A 17,339-nucleotide genomic window follows, 5' to 3' on the forward strand; every position below is an offset into this window, starting at 1 on the left:
GGGACCTGTCCGGCATATCGCAGACATCGGTGCATCGGTGCATCCGGGCAGTGACAGATGCCCTATATGCCATGGCGCACCGCTACATCCGCTTCCCTGTGAACCGGGCCAGCCAAGATGCCCGGGCCGTGGGCTTCTCTGCCGTGGCCGGGTTCCCCATGGTCCAGGACGCGATTGATGGGATGCACGTCGCCGTGCGGCCACCTTCAGATAACAGGGCCGTGTTCACCAATAGGAAGGGGACCTATTCGATGAACATACAGGTGGTCTGCGACCACCGCATGATGATCCTGCACGTCTGCGCCCGTTACCCAGGCAGTGTACACGACTCATACGTGCTGTCGCGGTCATCCATCACCGGCATGTACGAGGGACGCCATCCCCGGCTGAGGGGCTGGTTGCTGGGCGACAGGGGCTAACCATTGCGATCGTGGCTGATGACGCCTATACGGAGGCCACGCAATGAGGTGGTGAACCGCTACAATGATGCCCATGTAGCGACAAGGGGAGTGATAGAGAGGTGCTTTGGCATGCTGTAGATGCGTTTCAGGTGCCTGGACCTCTCTGGGGGCGCCCTCCAGTATCGGTCAGATAGGGTCGGTCGCATCATTGTGGTGTGCTGCGTCCTGCACAACATCGCCCAGCAGAGGGGCGATGTGCCGCAGGCAGAGGAGGGCGGAGTGGAGGAGCAGCAGGAAGAGGCGCAGTCCTCCCCAGATGAGGGGGATGGGGGCAATGGTCAGGGCAGACGGGCTAGACACAGGCGGGTGGCTGTCCACCGTTACCGGCTGGCCCAGCGGGCACGGGACAGGCTGATAGCCGCCCGCTTCACTGACTAGATGGGCGTGGGAATCGGGTAGTACGGCCACAGACCGCACACCATGGCAACAGCCGACCACCCACACCCCCCACCCATCCACCCACCCAGCACCCTCACCCCCTCCCCAACCTCACCCACCCCACCCGCATGCACACCACCCCCCCCATTGTCGATCCACCTGCGGCACAACGGCCGGGCTCACACAGTTGCGGGTGGACGCGTGTCTATTGCAGGCCATGGAAGATGATGACAACCCGCCCTGCGATGAGCTCCTGGCTCCACATCGTTGGACTATGTCTGACCCATGGCCACAGTACCACCATCCACCCGGACCATCCCTGCATGCGGCTGTGACACTGCAGCGCACGGTCCCGTCCTCTGCCCGGGGAGATGTTGATGGCGGCCCAGGGGGAAGGGGCAGACTCACCTGGGGCTGAGGTAAGACCACACCTCACACACACACTTGTGCTCAACGTACATGACACCACCGCACGCTTTGGACAGAGCACAAAGGCAGCTTCTGTAGGTGTAACATTGACTTTAATAACCAAAGGAGTTCATGCACGTGCCCTAGCCCCTAAAACTCATCTGTGCCCTGCACCCGTGCCAACTTACTCAGTGTCTAATTGTTTGGCCTTACGGGCCCTTTGACTACGTCTACGTGGTTCCCCAGACGGTACAGCAGAACTGGAGGTGGACTCCTGTGATTCCTGCCCTCTGACACTGGATCCCTTTGGCGGCCGTTTCCTGGGGCGTCCTGGCCTAGATGGGCCAGGCTGCGGCCCGCGTGACTGGGATGGCGAGCTGCCAGCCTGTCTTGCCCGTTGCCCACCCGATGCACCTGGGACGGAAGGGGGGGAGTAGGTGTCGCGGTGTTCCGGGACCTCCCGTCCAGGGGAACCCGGGACGGACCACACCTCCTCCTCCCTCGGGGTGCCCGATGGCCCCCAGGCCCCTACACGGGTGGGGGATGCGAACGGACTGGCCATCCGACGCCCCCCGGACATCTGGCGCTGCCAGTCCTGGAGGCCCGTGCTGGTATCGACAGGGGTCTGCAGGTTTGCAGCCATAGAGCCCAGGGGATTGGCAAACTCTGTCTGTGACTGTATGACGCCGGCTCGCACATGGCCAATGGCGCTGATGCCCTCAGCGATGGCCTGCAGAGAATGGGCTATGGCCTGCTGAGACTGGGCTATGGCCTGCTGAGACTGGGCCATGGCCTGCAGAGACTGGGCCATGGCCTGCTGAGACTGGGCCATGGCCTGCAGAGACTGGGCCATGGCGTTGAGCACCTCTGCCATCTGGCGCTGGCACTGGCTCATGGCCTCCTGTGAGAGGGCAGCCATGTCCTGGGCCACAGACGCCGCCTGCACGGAAAGCCCCAGGCCTCGCAAACCGTTCCCCATGTCTGACACCATCGCACCCATTGCCTCCACCGCGTACGCCAGCCGTGCGGTGTCGGCCTGGGTGGCACGTATGACTGGCACCACTCCCAGCTCCTGGACGCGGGTGGACTCCTCCACCTGCGACTGCAGCCGCCGCAAGCCGGCCGTCACCCTCTTCGCTCGTTTCCGGGTCGGTGGTTGCATCGGATCTATGGGTGGGTGTGGTAACTCCAGGAACCCGGGATCCATCTGTGCGGCAGATGTTCGCTTGGGCTGGGCTGCCCTCCGACCGCCCGGCCCCTCTGCTGCTCCTACCTCCACCTGCTGTACCGGGACGGCTGTGTTGTGCGCACCAGTGAGTGTAGCAGACGCCTCATCACTAAAGTGCCCACCCGAGGTGAGTGTTTCTGCGATGGGGGAGGGTGTTGGTGACAGCAGTGGCGTTGTGTCGTGCTCTTCGTCCCACTCTGAGTCCATGGCACTTTGGGGTGGGGGTTCGTCTCCACCCATCCACTCTGTGTCACTGTCCGGTATTTCGTCTTCCTGGGTAGTGCTGTCCCGGGTAGGGGTGTCCTGGGCAGTGCTGTCCCGGGTAGTGGTGTCCCGGGTAGTGGTGTCCCGGGTAGTGGTGTCCTGGGTAGTGGTGCCCTGGGTAGTGGTGTCCTGGGTAGTGGTGTCCTGGGTAGTGGTGTCCTGGGTAGTGGTGTCCTGGCTCGGATGTGACGGGGGCCTGTGGCTGCCCCTCTCGTCGCTGGGTGGCACACCCCTGTGTCGCCGCACCCGCACGTGACGGGGGCATCGTCTCCCTGTTGCTCCAGGTCTCTCCGCCTCCCGTGGTCTCCGAGGGTCATCCTGCGGGCATCGCATGCCGGAGGGTCCGGGTCTCTCCGTCTCCCGTGGTGTGCGAGGGGCATCCTGCGGGCGTCGCATGCCGGAGGGTCCGGGTCTCTCCGTCTCCCGTGGTGTGCGAGGGGCATCCTGCGGGCGTCGCATCCGGAGGGTCCGGGTTTCTCCGTCTCCCGTGGCCTCCGAGGGGCATCATGCGGGCTGTGTGCATCTGTGGGGATGGGTGCCTCGACGTTTGCTCCTGCGATACACAATGAAGCATGCATGATTAGACACGCAGGCAGTGATCAGGTGATATGGGGGAGGGGGATATAGGGGAGGGGGGATATGGGGACGGGCTGTCGGTGGCTCACTTGCTAGTACGCCCCCGACCTCTGCATCAGCAACCTCCCAGTCCTCAGGTCCGCCAGCCAGTTCCAGGGCCCTTTCCTCGTGTTCGGTTAGTGGCCTCTCATCAGCGGGGCCTCCTCCAGTCCTCACATGCTCCCTGGTGTTGTGTGCGTATTTCTCCTGTGGCGGGGGGGTGGCAGGGGTAAAAGGCAACAGTGTTAGACAGGTTAATGAATGCACGCATCGGTTGCGCGTGTATTGCAGAGGTTAAGGTTACGGATGGATTCACTTGGGGATATGGGGGAGGGGAGATATGGGGGATATGGGGGAGGGGGGATATGCGGGAGGGGGGATATGGGGGATATGGGGGTGGGGGATATGGGGGAGGGGGGATATGGGGAGGGGGATATGGGGGAGGGGGGATATGGGGGAGGGGGATATGGGGAGGGGGGATATGGGGAGGGGGAATATGGGGAGGGGGGATATGGGGAGGGGGAATATGGGTGAGGGGGGATATGGGGGATATGGGGGAGGGAGGATATGGGGGATATGGGGAGGGGATATGGGGGAGGGGGATATGGGGGAGGGGGGATATGGGGAGGGCGGATATGGGGGAGGGGGGATATGGGGAATATGGGGGAGGGGGGATATGGGGGATATGGGGAGGGGATATGGGGAGGGGGAATATGGGCGAGGGGGGATATGGGGGATATGGGGGAGGGAGGATATGGGGAGGGGGGATATGGGGGATATGGGGGAGGGGGGATATGGGGGATATGGGGAGGGGGGATATGGGGATAGGGGGGAGGGGGGATATGGGGGACGGGATATGGGGGAGTGGGGATATGGGGGAGGGGGGATATGGGGGAGGGGGATATGGGGGTGGGGGGATATGGGGGAGGGGGATATGGGGGAGGGGGGATATGGGGAGGAGGGATATGGGAGATATGGGGGAGGGGGATATGGGGGAGGGGGGATATGGGGGAGGGGGCTATGAGGGATATGGGGGAGGGGGGATATGGGGAGGGGGGATATGGGGGAGGGGGGATATGGTGGATATGGCGAGGGGGATATGGGGCAGGGGGGATATGGGGGATATGGGGAGGGGGGATATGGGGGAGGGGGGATATGGCGGATATGGGGGATATGGATATTGGGCAGGGGGGGGAGGCTCACCCTGCCTGCTCTGACGAGGTTGTTCACCTTCTTGTGGCACTGGGTGCCTGTCCGTGGTGTCAGGGCCGCAGCGGTGACGGCCTCTGCCACCTCCCTCCACAGACGCCGGCTGTGGCGTGGGGCAACTCTGCGGCCGTGCCCGGGATACAGGGCCTCCCTCCTCTGCTCCACTGCGTCCAGGAGCGCCTCCACAGCCCGTGACTCGAACCTCTGGGCTGAGCGGCGGCCGGCCATCCTGTCGGGTGTTCCGGTCGGGTGTTCCGGTCGTGTGGGGGGGAGCAGCGCGTCCTTATGAGCCTTCACGCCGTGCGGCGTGTATGACGCTGCACGGCGTGAACCACGTGAGCAAGCTCGGATCCCGTCACGTCGCTGCTAGCCCATTTCAGGCCGGAGACTTCGCGACGATATCTGCGGCGTGACGCAAGTCGGATTTGCGCCGTTTTTTGCGTCGATCGGCGGACTTTGCGCCGATAACGGAGAATTTCGCCCCAGAGGCCCCAACACAGATCCCTGTAGAACACCACTAGTCACAACCTTCCATTCAGAAAAACACCCTTCTACTGCTACCCTCCGGTTTCCTCCGGGTGCTCCGTTTCCTCCCATGGTCCAAGGATGTGCAGGTTAGGTGGATTGGCCATGCTAAATTGCCCTTAGTGTCCAAAAAGGTTGGGTGGGGTTACTGGGTTCCGGGGATAGGGTGGAGGTGTGGGCTTAAGTAGGATGCCCTTTCAAAGGGCCGGTGCAGATTCGATGGGTCGAATGGCCTCGTTCTGCACTAATAATTCTATGATTCTACCTATGTCCTGCTGTAGCCTCTGACAATCCTCAACATTATCTGTCACTCCACCAATCTTTGCGTCATCCGCGAACTTTCTAATCAGACCAGCTACATTTTCCTCCAAATCATTTATGTACACCACAAACAGCAGAGGGGGGTTCATAGGACGCCCCTACCCTATACCCCGGTGCCGAGCAAAGTGTCCTGAATTCAAATTATTAGTGTGAACACTCGCTATCGGTTCCTTCTACAACAGCCGTACCCATGCCGCGAACCTCGGCCCGATTCCAAATCTTTCCAATACTACCATCAAATAATCCCACTCTACCCGATCAAACGCCTTCTCTGCGTCCAGTGCCACCACCACCTCCATCTCCCTTCCCTCTGCCGGATTTACATTTAGCAACCTCCTCACGTTTGAAAACAACCTTCATGAACCTCTCCTATCACCTTTGGGAGACACCCATCCAACCTTACCACCAAAACCTTTGCCAATATCTTGGCATCTACATTCAGTAGAGATAGGGGCCTATACCACCCACACCCCAGCAGCTCCTTATCCTTCTTTAACAGCAGAGAAATCGAAGTTTGCCCTATCGTCTGTGGCAAGACAAATCCGCCAATCGCATCCTCGAATATTTCCACCATCAGCGGCGCCAACGTATCCTTAAATTCCTTATAGAATTCCACTGGGACCCATCAGGTCCCACTGCCTTCCCTGCCTGCATCCCCCCAATCACCTTCTTTACCTCCTGTTCCTCTACCAGTCCCTCCAAGCCTGCTCTATCCTCCTCACCCAACCCGTCCAGGAGCTCCCTCATCTCTCGCTCCTCTCCCAGTGGCTCCGACCTATATAACTTCTTGTCCAACTCTTCAAATACTTTATTGATCTGCTTTGGGGCCACCACTGTCTTCCCCATCTTATCCCGCACCTGAACAGTTTCTTTCGCTGCCACCTCCCTCCGGAGCTGGCTGACATGCCTTCTCCCTGTGCTCATAGACCACCCCCCTACCCTTCTCAACTGGCGCACTGCTTTCCCGGTGGACAACTGGTCAAACCTTGTCTGAAACTCCCTCCTCTTGGCCAAGAGGGCTGGCTCCGGCTGCCCCTGTGTACCTCCTATCCAAAAATCCCCAAAATGGTATCTCGGGTTTGAAAATATATAGCTGGGGAGATAGTGGTTGAGCAGGCTATAATTTTCCAAAATTCCCTAGTTTCTGGAATGGTCCAATAAGACTGGAAGTTAACAAATTTAAAACCACTATTCAAGAAAAGAGGAAGCTGCACATCGGTTAACCTGACATCAGTCATCGGGAAAGTGCTGGAATTTATTATTACGGAAGTTTAACAATGCACTGAACACATCATAGTATGATTAGGGCAAACCAACATGGCTTCATGAATAGGAGATTCCTTTTGACAAATTCACTGGAGGTTTTTCAGGATGTAACTAGTAGGGTAGTTAAAGAGGGACCAGTGGATGTAATATGCTTGGATTTCCAAAAGGCGTTTGATTAGATTTCCTACAATAGGTTAATATCCAAGATAGGGGCTCATGCAATGGGGGTTATATATTCGCATGGATAGAGGATTGGTTAATGGGCAAGAAGCAGAGAGGAGGGAAAAATCAGATGAGGTGATTACGGTGTTACACTTCATGGACTCTTTGTCGGCCACAGTGGCCCAGGTAAACGCGTGGACGCAGACCGACCCACTGTTGGGTAGGGTTCGCCACATCACGCTCGCCTGGATGATCTGCATGCATTCACCGCAAAGGTGGCAGAGCCCAGTGTCATGGATGGTATTCTGCTGTGGGGCTCCCGGGTGGTTGTACCCGAGAGGAGCTTGGGGGAAATCCTGCATGACCTCCACAACGCACATCTTGAAGATCAAGATGCTGGCCCGGAGTTATGTATGGTGGGCAGGGATAGATACAGACATCGAAGCATTGGCAAAACAATATACACGGTGTCAGGAGCACCAGAAGCTTCACCCTGCAGCTCCACTCTACCCATGGGCCAACCGTGGTCCCGACTCCAGGTAGATTCTGCGAGACCTTTCCAAGGAGCCATGTACTTACTCATCGTGGACGCCCATTCGAAGTGGATGGCGGTCCACTGCATGTCTTCAATGACGTGAAGGGCTACGATTGAGAAGCTCCGAAAATCATTCAGCACCCATGGACTTCCCGAGCTGTCGGACAACGACACGGCTTTCATGAGCGTGGAATTCGACGCTTTCATGAAGATGAACGGGGTCCCCCATGTAGAGACCGCGCCTTACCACCTGTCCTCCAATGGATTGGCCGAACTGGCGATACAGACTTTTAAGTTAGGAATGCCAAAGCAGACCTCGGATTCGCAGGGGACCTGTCAGGCCCGTTTCCTCTTCTATTACTGCACTACGCCTCACACCACTACCGGGGTAGCACCTTCAGAGGTGTTAATGAGCCGTTGGCTGCACAGGTGGCTGAGCGTTGCCCTGCCGCATATTGGAGTGAAGATCCACGAGCAGCAGGAACATTCCGAAACACATCAACCCAGGCCCGTGAGGGAATTCTCTGCGGGCGACGCAGTCTCGGTTTGGCATTTCGGTGACAGGGCATTGTGGATCCAAGGGATACTGGTGCGGTGATCAGGCCCGGTCTTGTGTTTGGTGAGCGTGCAGGGAAAGGAATTAAATAGGCACCTCCGCAGTCATGCTCTACAGGTCCTCAAGGGAAAGCCCCCATGTCCAGTAGTGGCCCTTCCTCTACTGCAGCCACCATTGATACCTGGTGACGTTTTATGACCGCAAATTGGCCATTGATCCTGCATTTGGTGGGGGGCTAGCAGGAAGGTAACGTAGAGCACCCGGCTCTAGCTGCCGATACGGACGGAGAATTGCTGGGTCCATGATCGTGCATGCACACGGCGGAAGTCTGTAACGGCCGCGCAGTGCAACATGGCGCTGGCCGCATTCAGACCCGGCCTGCCAAATAGTGCCCCCCCCCCTTTGGCCAAGCTTGCAACCCCCCCCCCCCCCCCCACCACCCCTGAAGCTACAGCCCTGCCAATGTCCCCCCTGCCCGCGGACCAGCTCTCACCCGCATTTTGCGGCGCTCGTCTTAGTCCGCAGCTGCCACGCCGTGTTCCCGACACAAAATAGCATGAGAGACCCACGCCGTCGTGAACTCGGCCCGCCTCGGGTAGAGCATCGGGGGTTGGGCCTCCGGTAACGTCCTGAGGCCGTCGATACGGCGTGCGGCATATTCCTAGAGTATGCTGCTTTGGAGGGGGCAGAGCATCAAGAAAGCGGCGCCGCCCCAATTTCATCGTGAACGGGGATTCTCGCCAAACGAGATTTTGCCGTCACAGGCCGGAGAATCCTGCCCAGTGTATTTGATTGAAGTATAGAATAAAATGGTGTTGAAAATAATTTACAGTGTAGAGCGCTTGTTTGATGCGTAAACTATTTGACCTCTTGTAAGAATACAGAGACCAAGAAGGTCAATGACCGTTACATGTTGCTAATAAACCCTTGTTTCGTTATACTGGAAGTTTCCCTAGTATTGCCTCGAGCCACCACAGCATCACTAACTTTTTCATACTACCTATTGTCAGCCTGTTAATTTGCCCAGATTGTTCCTATGGTCAATTTATTTTTAATCCCATTGAAATTTACCTCACTTAATTTAAAGTCATCCTTTGAGACTGTCAATTCTGACCCTCAAATCTGGTTTCCCCATTAATCATAATGTTGTATTGCCATTATTTGCAGCAGTTTAATCGTTTAACAAGCTCAGAGATACTTTGGACAAACCCAGAGATATTTTCAAACATCTCCAAGAATAGATAATGCTGTGACAAGCTTGCTTCACTTTGTGCAGAGGACATGATCTGTGCTTGAAGGGGAATTAATTCAAAATATTATTGCAGTGAGTGGTCAATCTGTGCAACAAGCTCCCTCGGGAGGCAGTGGAATCATTTGGCATTGATTTATTCAAATACAAATCAGATAGATTTCTTCCAGCTAATAATATTTTGGGACGGTAATCTGAATCATGAAATGTGTGCTAAATGTAGCGTGTTTGAGAAAAATAGATGACCTTGAAATTATCGTACCCAAAGTGCTCCATGGCGTGCATTTTTCTCACCTCATGTTTGGATCTGTTGGAGACTAATGCATTGAGACCCCACTATCTTTTGGATTTCATCTTCAATTTTCAGTTCTCTTCTTCCTCCACCTACAGGGAGAGATTCATAAAAACCCTCTATTTAATTCCGAGGCCCTCTGTCAAGAATTCCTTTCCAACCATTCACTGGTGATTAGGCAGGCCACAAGAAAGCAGGAAACTACAGACCAGTTAGCTTAACATTTATCTTAGGGAAAATGTTAGATGCTCTTAATACAATATAATATAAAAATATAATATACCTTATAGGGGAGCACGTCGATAAATTCAAGGTAATCAGGCGGTGAGACGGAAATCATGCTGGACGAATTTATTGGACTACTTTGAAAGCGTAACGTGCTGTGGATAAAGGGGAACTGGTGGACGTACTGTACTTAGATTTCCAGAAGGCATTTGATAAGATAGCACATCAGAGGTTAGTATGGAAAATAAAAGCTCATAGTGTAAGGGTAACATAGTGGCATAGCTTGAAAATTGGCTGGCTAACAGGAAGTGGGCCGCACGGTAGCATTGTGGATAGCACAATTGCTTCACAGCTCCAGGGTCCCAGGTTCGATTCCGGCTTGGGTCACTGTCTGTGCGGAGTCTGCACATCCTCCCCGTGTGTGCGTGGGTTTCCTCCGGGTGCTCCGGTTTCCTCCCACAGTCCAAAGATGTGCAGGTTAGGTGGATTGGCTGTGATAAATTGCCCTTAGTGTCCAAAATTTCCCTTAGTGTTGGGTGGGGTTACTGGGTTATGGGGATAGGGTGGAGGTGTGGACCTTGGGTAGGGTGCTCTTTCCAAGAGCCGGTGCAGACTCGATGGGATGAATGGCCTCCTTCTGCACTGTAAACTCTATGAAATCTATGTAAATTCTATGAAATAAAAAAAATAAAAAAAATTCTATGAAGCAGGCAGAGAGTTGGGATAAATGGGCAGTTTTCTAGTTGGCAAGCGGTGTACCACAGGGATCAGTGCTGGGACCTCAGCTGTTTGCAACTTATATAAATGACTCGGATGAAAGGACCGAAGGCGTAGTCGCTAAATTTGCTGATGATAAAAAGGTAGGTAGGAAAGTAAACTGTGAAAGTGACATTAGGACATAAAGTGACATAGATAGGTTAAGTGAGTGGGCAAAAATCTGGCAAATGGAGTATAATGTGGGAGAATATGAAATTGTTCATTTTGGAAGAAATTAAAAGGAAGCTTATTATCTAAATGGTGATATTGCAGAACTCTGAGATGCAGAGGAATCTGGCTGTCCGAGTGAATGAATTGCCAAGGTTAGTATGCAGGTACAGCAGGTAATTAGCAAAGCGACTAGAATGTCATTGTTTCTTGTGAGGGGGATTGAATACAAATGTAGAGAGGTTATGCTTCAGTTACATAGGGCATTGTAAAGTCCGCTGAACAGCGTGGTTAGCGGGGTGTTTCTTGGCAGCTGCAGCACTGAGAAATACCCTGCGACCCAACGGTACTTGCCGTTATTTTGGCCTCTGGTAGTTTCTCCCCACCGAGATTGCACTTAGAGGGATTTCCTCTTTTTAAAGGCCGCCCTGATCTTTCACCACCCCTTTCAGAGACCTTGAGGAGGCGCCTATCAACCCGCCCTCAACCCCCCTCTAACTGGCAAGGCCCCTGCCAGGCCTAACCCCTGGCAATGCCAATCTAGCACACGGCACCCTGGCACAGACAGCCTGGCACCCTCCTTGGCACCATGGCAATGCCACCTGGGCACCCTGGAAGTGCCAGGCTGACAGTGTCAAGGTGCCCGGATGGCAGGGGAAGTGCCAGGTCCCCGACCACCCGAGGGTCTCGAATGGCCTGAGAGATCCCCATGTGTTGTTACACATTTATGTGGACCAGTACTAAACGGTGCCCTGTTGAGATCTCCCAGGCGGGACTGGTGAGTCCTGGACATCGGTCAATCCGGCGTCTGGGTATTTAAATAAGCCATACAGCTCATTTAAATAATCGTTCCTGGATCAGGCTCAGTGAGGGTGAAACGCAGATCGCACTGGACATATCGATTCGGGAGACTCGCGTGAGGAGCTCGAGTTCGGGCTCACACGCGATTTACCCATTGCGCCTGGATACGCGCCGGGCACAACAGAATCGCTGAATTGCGCCCCACATCTGGAGTACTGTGTACAGTATTGGTCACCTTATTTAAGGAAGGATGTCGAAGTATTGGAAGCAGTTCAGATAAGGTTTATGAGCATAACACCTGGACGAGGTGAGCTGTCTTATGAAGAAAGGTTGGACAGTTTAGGCTTGAATCCACTGGAGTTTAGAAGAGTAAAAGGTGATTGATTGAAACATATAAGATCCTGAGGAGTTTTGAGGGGAAACATCCTCATCCACCCAGTCAAACTCCCTCGGAATAAATATTTCACCAAGGTTCCAACTGGAATTATTAACATTGATTGCTATTTTCTGGTTCCCATCGCCTTGCCAATTAATAATAAAATTTGTAACAAATCCATTCTCTATGATGTTTTATTAACGACAAGTCCTTGAATATCCCATTGGTTAGGATACTGGCTGGTGATAAACCTAATTTGAAGCTTGGGGGTTGGAATAATTAGCATCTTTTAATGTTCACTGTCTTACGAATAATGATTACTTCTTAAAGAATTATTGGGTATTGGGTTGTCTTTCATGATCTCAGTCTGGTTTAGCGATGAAGCTTTGCTGTGATCTTACAAAGAAAGAATTCAACTCCAAGAATCTCGCATTCAGCCTCTGATGTTCAGGTAAGCATTCTCCAAGGCGTCCTTCAGGACGCGCGGCAATGCAGAATTTCCGAGCAGAAACTGACAGCCAAGTTCCGCACGCATGCGTACGGCCTCAACCGGAAGGAGAAATGGAAACGTCGACTATTTTCTAAATGGGAAGATGCTTAGGAAATCAGAAGCACAAAGGGACTTGGGAGTCCTTGTTCACTATTCTCTTAAGGTTAACGTGCAGGTTCAGTCGGCAGTTAAGAAGGCAAATGCAATGTTGCATTCATGTCAAGAGGGCTAGAATACAAGACCAGGGATGTACTTCTGAGGCTGTATTAGGCTGTGGTCAGACCCCATTTGGAGTACTGTGAGCAGTTTTGGGCTCCGTATCTAAGGAAGGATGTGCTGACCTTGCAAAGGGTCCAGAGGAGGTTCACAAGAATGATCCCTGGAATGAAGAGCTTGTTGTATGAGAAATGGTTGAGGACTCTGGGTCTGTACTCGGAGTTTAGAAGGATGAAGGGGGATCTTATTGAAACTTACAGGATACTGCGTGACCTGGATAGAGTGGACGTGGAGAGAATGTTTCCACTTGTAGGAAAAACTAGAAGCAGAGGACACAATCTCAGACTAAAGGGACGATCCTTTAAAACAGATGAGGAGGAATTTCTTCAGCCAGAGGGTGGTGAATCTGTGGAACTCTTTGCCGCAGAAGGCTGTGGAGGCAAAATCACTGAGTGTCTTTAAAACAGAGATAGATAGATTCTTGATCAATAAGGGGATCAGGGGTTATGGGGAGAAGGCAGGAGAATGGGGATGAGAAAAATATCAGCCATGATTGAATGGCGGAACAGACTCGATGGGCCGAGTGGACTAATTCTGCTCCTATGTCTTATGGTCTTATGGTCTAACTGGGACCTTGGATTCATGTCTCATTTCCTTCACCCCCTACCATCTGGCCTGGGCTTGCGAAATCCTACCAATTGTCCTGCCTTGAGACAATTCACACCACTTTATCCTGTGATTATCCCTCCCTCCAGTCACACTGTCTGGACCTGTAAAGATTTAATTATCTGCAAAGACTCACATTCAAAGGATCATCTTGCATCGTTGACTTTGTCTACATATGTGTTTGTGGAACCCACGTCTTCACTCACCTGATGAAACTAGTGATTCAAAACAAACCTGTTGGACTTTAACCTGGTGTTGTAAGACTTCTTACTGTGCCCATCCAGTCCAATGCCGGCATCTCCACATCAAGACTTTAATAAGACTTCCCTTCATCCCAGGAATCAGCCTAGTGAACCTTCCCTGCTTCCAGTTCAAATATAGCAGTCCTTAAGTAAGCTGAGCAAATCTGTACCCAATATTCTGGCTAAAATCGTACAACCAGGGGAGTGTCTGGGAAGACGGACCTGAGATTAAAGAGAAATGCAAGATGGGAGAGAAGATGGCTGTGACAAGGGGCAGAGAGAGATTTTGTAGGGGGAGTGGATGGCAAGATTAAGACAATAATGGAAAGGAGTGTGGGAGTCACAGCAAAGTGTGGCATGAGACACGGTCTGTAGTAAATGTCAGGATAGAGCAGGCAGGTAGGAATATGTCTGAAATACCTTTGTTTCTTTCTCTTATGTGAATTACATTTGAATTCCACTGGCCCTTTTATTTGACCCATTGTAAGGAGCGGGAGTCGGGAAGAACAATAATCAAGGTCTGGAAATGGAAAAAGCTGCCATATTAAAGTCTGCCCTGGCTACTAATGGGTCTCATTCGCTGCTTGTTTTGGAAAGTTATGTGGTTCTAACTGAGCAAAAAGCATTAGTGCTATAATTCAGCGCCCTGATTTGCCTTGTCAGTGGTGGTTTGGTCTGATAATGTGCCTGATCACATTTGAAAGATATTCCTCTATTCCATCTGTTCATAGAAGTGTTCCAATAAATGGGTTAAGAACTTGACTGGAATATTGGAGTGGAATGTTACACGCCAATGTTAAATGTGCTTGTTGCTAATATCACAACGCGACTTCAACCTCAGCACACTTAACAGATTGAAAAATTGATTGCCGAAGCAGTTGACTGGGTACGACACAGGCGTGTCACAGTGAAAGTCTGCCCTTAATATGGTGGGACACACAGGTGATGACAGAATGCTGGAGCTCCAATATATAAATGAGTCAGAATGCGAAAGACCAGTTAGAGTTCGAGGGTGAACTCTATTGGGGAAAGTCTGTCTCTCCCTTGCTTTCTCCAAACCAGCGATATTTCTCAACACTGGCAAGAGGTGAAATCTATCCGAATAAATACTTCCAACATTTTCTTTTTTAAAATAAATTTAGAGTACCCAATTCTTTTTTTTTCCAATTAAGGGGCATTTTTGATTGGCCAATCCACCTACCCTGCACATCTTTGGGTTGTGGGGGTGAGGCCCACGCAGACACGGGGAGAATGTGCAAACTCCATACGGACTGTGACCTGGGGCTGGGATCGAACCCAGGTCCTCGGCAACGTGAGGCAGCAGTGCTAACCACTGCGCCACTGTGCTGTCCTACTTCCAGCATTTTCTGTTCTGCTTCTGTCAAAAGTTTGTGTCAGTTTTATTTCAGATAAAATAAATAGGATGAAAATATTTTAAGAACTGCACCAAAGATGGGTTGACGCAGATGAAGCTTTTGTTACATTGCAGGATGGCATTGGAATGGGAATATCTATGACTGGCTCTTCTGGCTATTCCCAAATTAAATTCCCCAAATAGGAAAACCATCCCATTAGTAATGCTATTGAGCCCCAGTAGTGGAGTATCATGTCTTTGCATCCTTCCATTTACGAGAGATGATGAATAAGCATCAAGCAATCCATTTATGTTGCCGGGGGGGGGGGGGGGGGGCGGGGGGGGGGCTGGAGGAGGCGGTGGGGGTGTCTTCATTTGGTGCACCTTTGTTGATGGGTGATGCCTTGAGATGTCGGTTCTGCCACAAACACCACTCATGAAGCTGCCAATTCACATTGTGGGTTGTTGTTTTTGGGGTTGGCGCTTGTTGCCGAGCTGCTGTAACTGCGATAGTGAACGCCAGCCCACAGGAGGTGCCGCCATTTCTCTCTTTCACCAGCTGCTGAATCTCAGGTGTGATAGTCCATGTTTAGGGCCTTCATGTCATGCTTGTGAGCGTCCTTGAAAGCGGTTACTCAGCTCTGGCCAGTTCACCACACCTAATCTATTAATGTTTGGAGATTATCCAGTATGGTCAGGTCATGCTGGTATCAATACTCCTTTAATAATTTATTAAAAAAATAAAATTTAGAGCATCCAATTCAATTTTTCCAATTAAGGGGCAATTTAGCGTGGCCAATCCACCTACCCTGCGCATCTTTGGGTTGTGGGGGCAAACCCACGCAAACACAGGGAGAATGCGCAAACTCCACACGGACAGTGACCCAGAGCCAGGATCGAACCTGGGGCTTCAGCGCCGTGAGGCAGCAGTGCTAACCCACTGCGCCACCGTGCTACCCACCTTCATAATCTATTAATGCTAGTAAGCTCTATGCAATAGGGATTTTTCTCTATCCCTCTATCTTTGGATACCATGACCCAAGAGGGCATTCTTGGCTATGGACCTCCGTGGTATTCTTGCTCTGGAGACGTGGATCATCTATGTTGGTGCTACATTCCTCCAGTTGGTGAGCCACTTTAGAAAGATTATTGTTTGTCCACCTCGATCTTTTTACCCATCGATCTTTCCCATCAATATCAGACTTTCTAAATTGTAAGCTTTTATTATGTGCCCAAGAAATTCTAACGATCTCTTCCTGCTCTTGCTCAACAGATTTCTTCTGCTCAGTTTTTTCTCGCACCTCTCCACTGGCGGCGTGACCCGTTCACGATATCGGCATTATTCGCCTCAAAAGCCACAACTCTGCAGCCTCATCTTTTCTCTGCCTTGCTTCACAGTTCATCCAACCCTCGCTTCTCTGCAGGTCAAAATTGGTATGGTGCAGCATTACAGGATTCTCAGCTTTGCTTTCCTGGTTAATTTTGAGTTGATCAGCACCGTCTTCATTTTTTTGTAATGCACCTTTGGCCAATCCAGTCCTTCGTCGTATTTCTTGGTCTCACTTTCCGTCCGACTGGAAGCTCATAATTCCCCAATTATTCTTATTATTTTTTCTTTATTCATTCATGGGATGTGGGCGGCGCTGGCTGAACGAATAAAGACAAAATAATAATAATTGGGGAATTATGAGCTGTCAGTCTTAAAGGAGGTACTTTACCAACAGGAATCAGTGATGCCATCAGGAGTCAACCACATTGCTATGGATCTGGAGTCACATGCAGGTCAGACGAGGTAAGGGTGGCAGATTTCCTTCCCTAAAGAACATTAGAGAAGCAGATGGGTTTTTATGACAATCGACGAAGGTTTCTTGGTCAATTTTTATTGCATTCAAATTTCACATCTGCCCTGGTGGGATTCGAACCCACGTCTTCAGAGCATTACCCTGGGCCTCTGGATTAGTAGTCCAGTGACAATACCACTATGTCGCTGCCTCTCAGTTCGTCACAATACAAAGAACAGATAAGATTTTGCATCTTAATAAGAATGTTGTTGCTGATGGCCTCTGTATGAATTTGTAAGCTGAGTACTGAATGTGAGTCACATGTAAAATCAGTCTCTGGAGTTGGGGCTGGGGGGTGCGGGGCTTGGTGGGCCTAGAAGTGTCTTTCAGGTGATGATACAGTTGGCTTTGGGCTGCTCACCTCTTATCCCCCAGCGCCTGACCATCAATTCCATTAAAGTCAGTAAGGATTAACTATCGAGTGCTGGTTAGAAGAGACAGCTGATCTGATCCTGTCACCTTCTGTGATGATTTATTCTTCCAACCTATGGTTGGATTTTTAATTGGCTGCAGTTACTAAAAGCTGATGATGTTCGATGTCATGCTTTGAACAACTAAGCTCCACCTTTCAATCCCTTTTACTCAATTTTATTCATGATGTGGAGATGCCGGCGTTGGACTGGGGTGAGCACAGTACGAAGTCTTACAACACCAGGTTAAAGTCCAATAGGTTTGTTTCGATGTCACTAGCTTTCGGAGCGCTGCTCCTTCCTCAGATGAATGAACAGGTATGTT

This window comes from Scyliorhinus torazame, chromosome 16 (genome assembly GCF_047496885.1).
Source record: "Scyliorhinus torazame isolate Kashiwa2021f chromosome 16, sScyTor2.1, whole genome shotgun sequence".
NCBI lineage: Eukaryota > Metazoa > Chordata > Chondrichthyes > Carcharhiniformes > Scyliorhinidae > Scyliorhinus > Scyliorhinus torazame.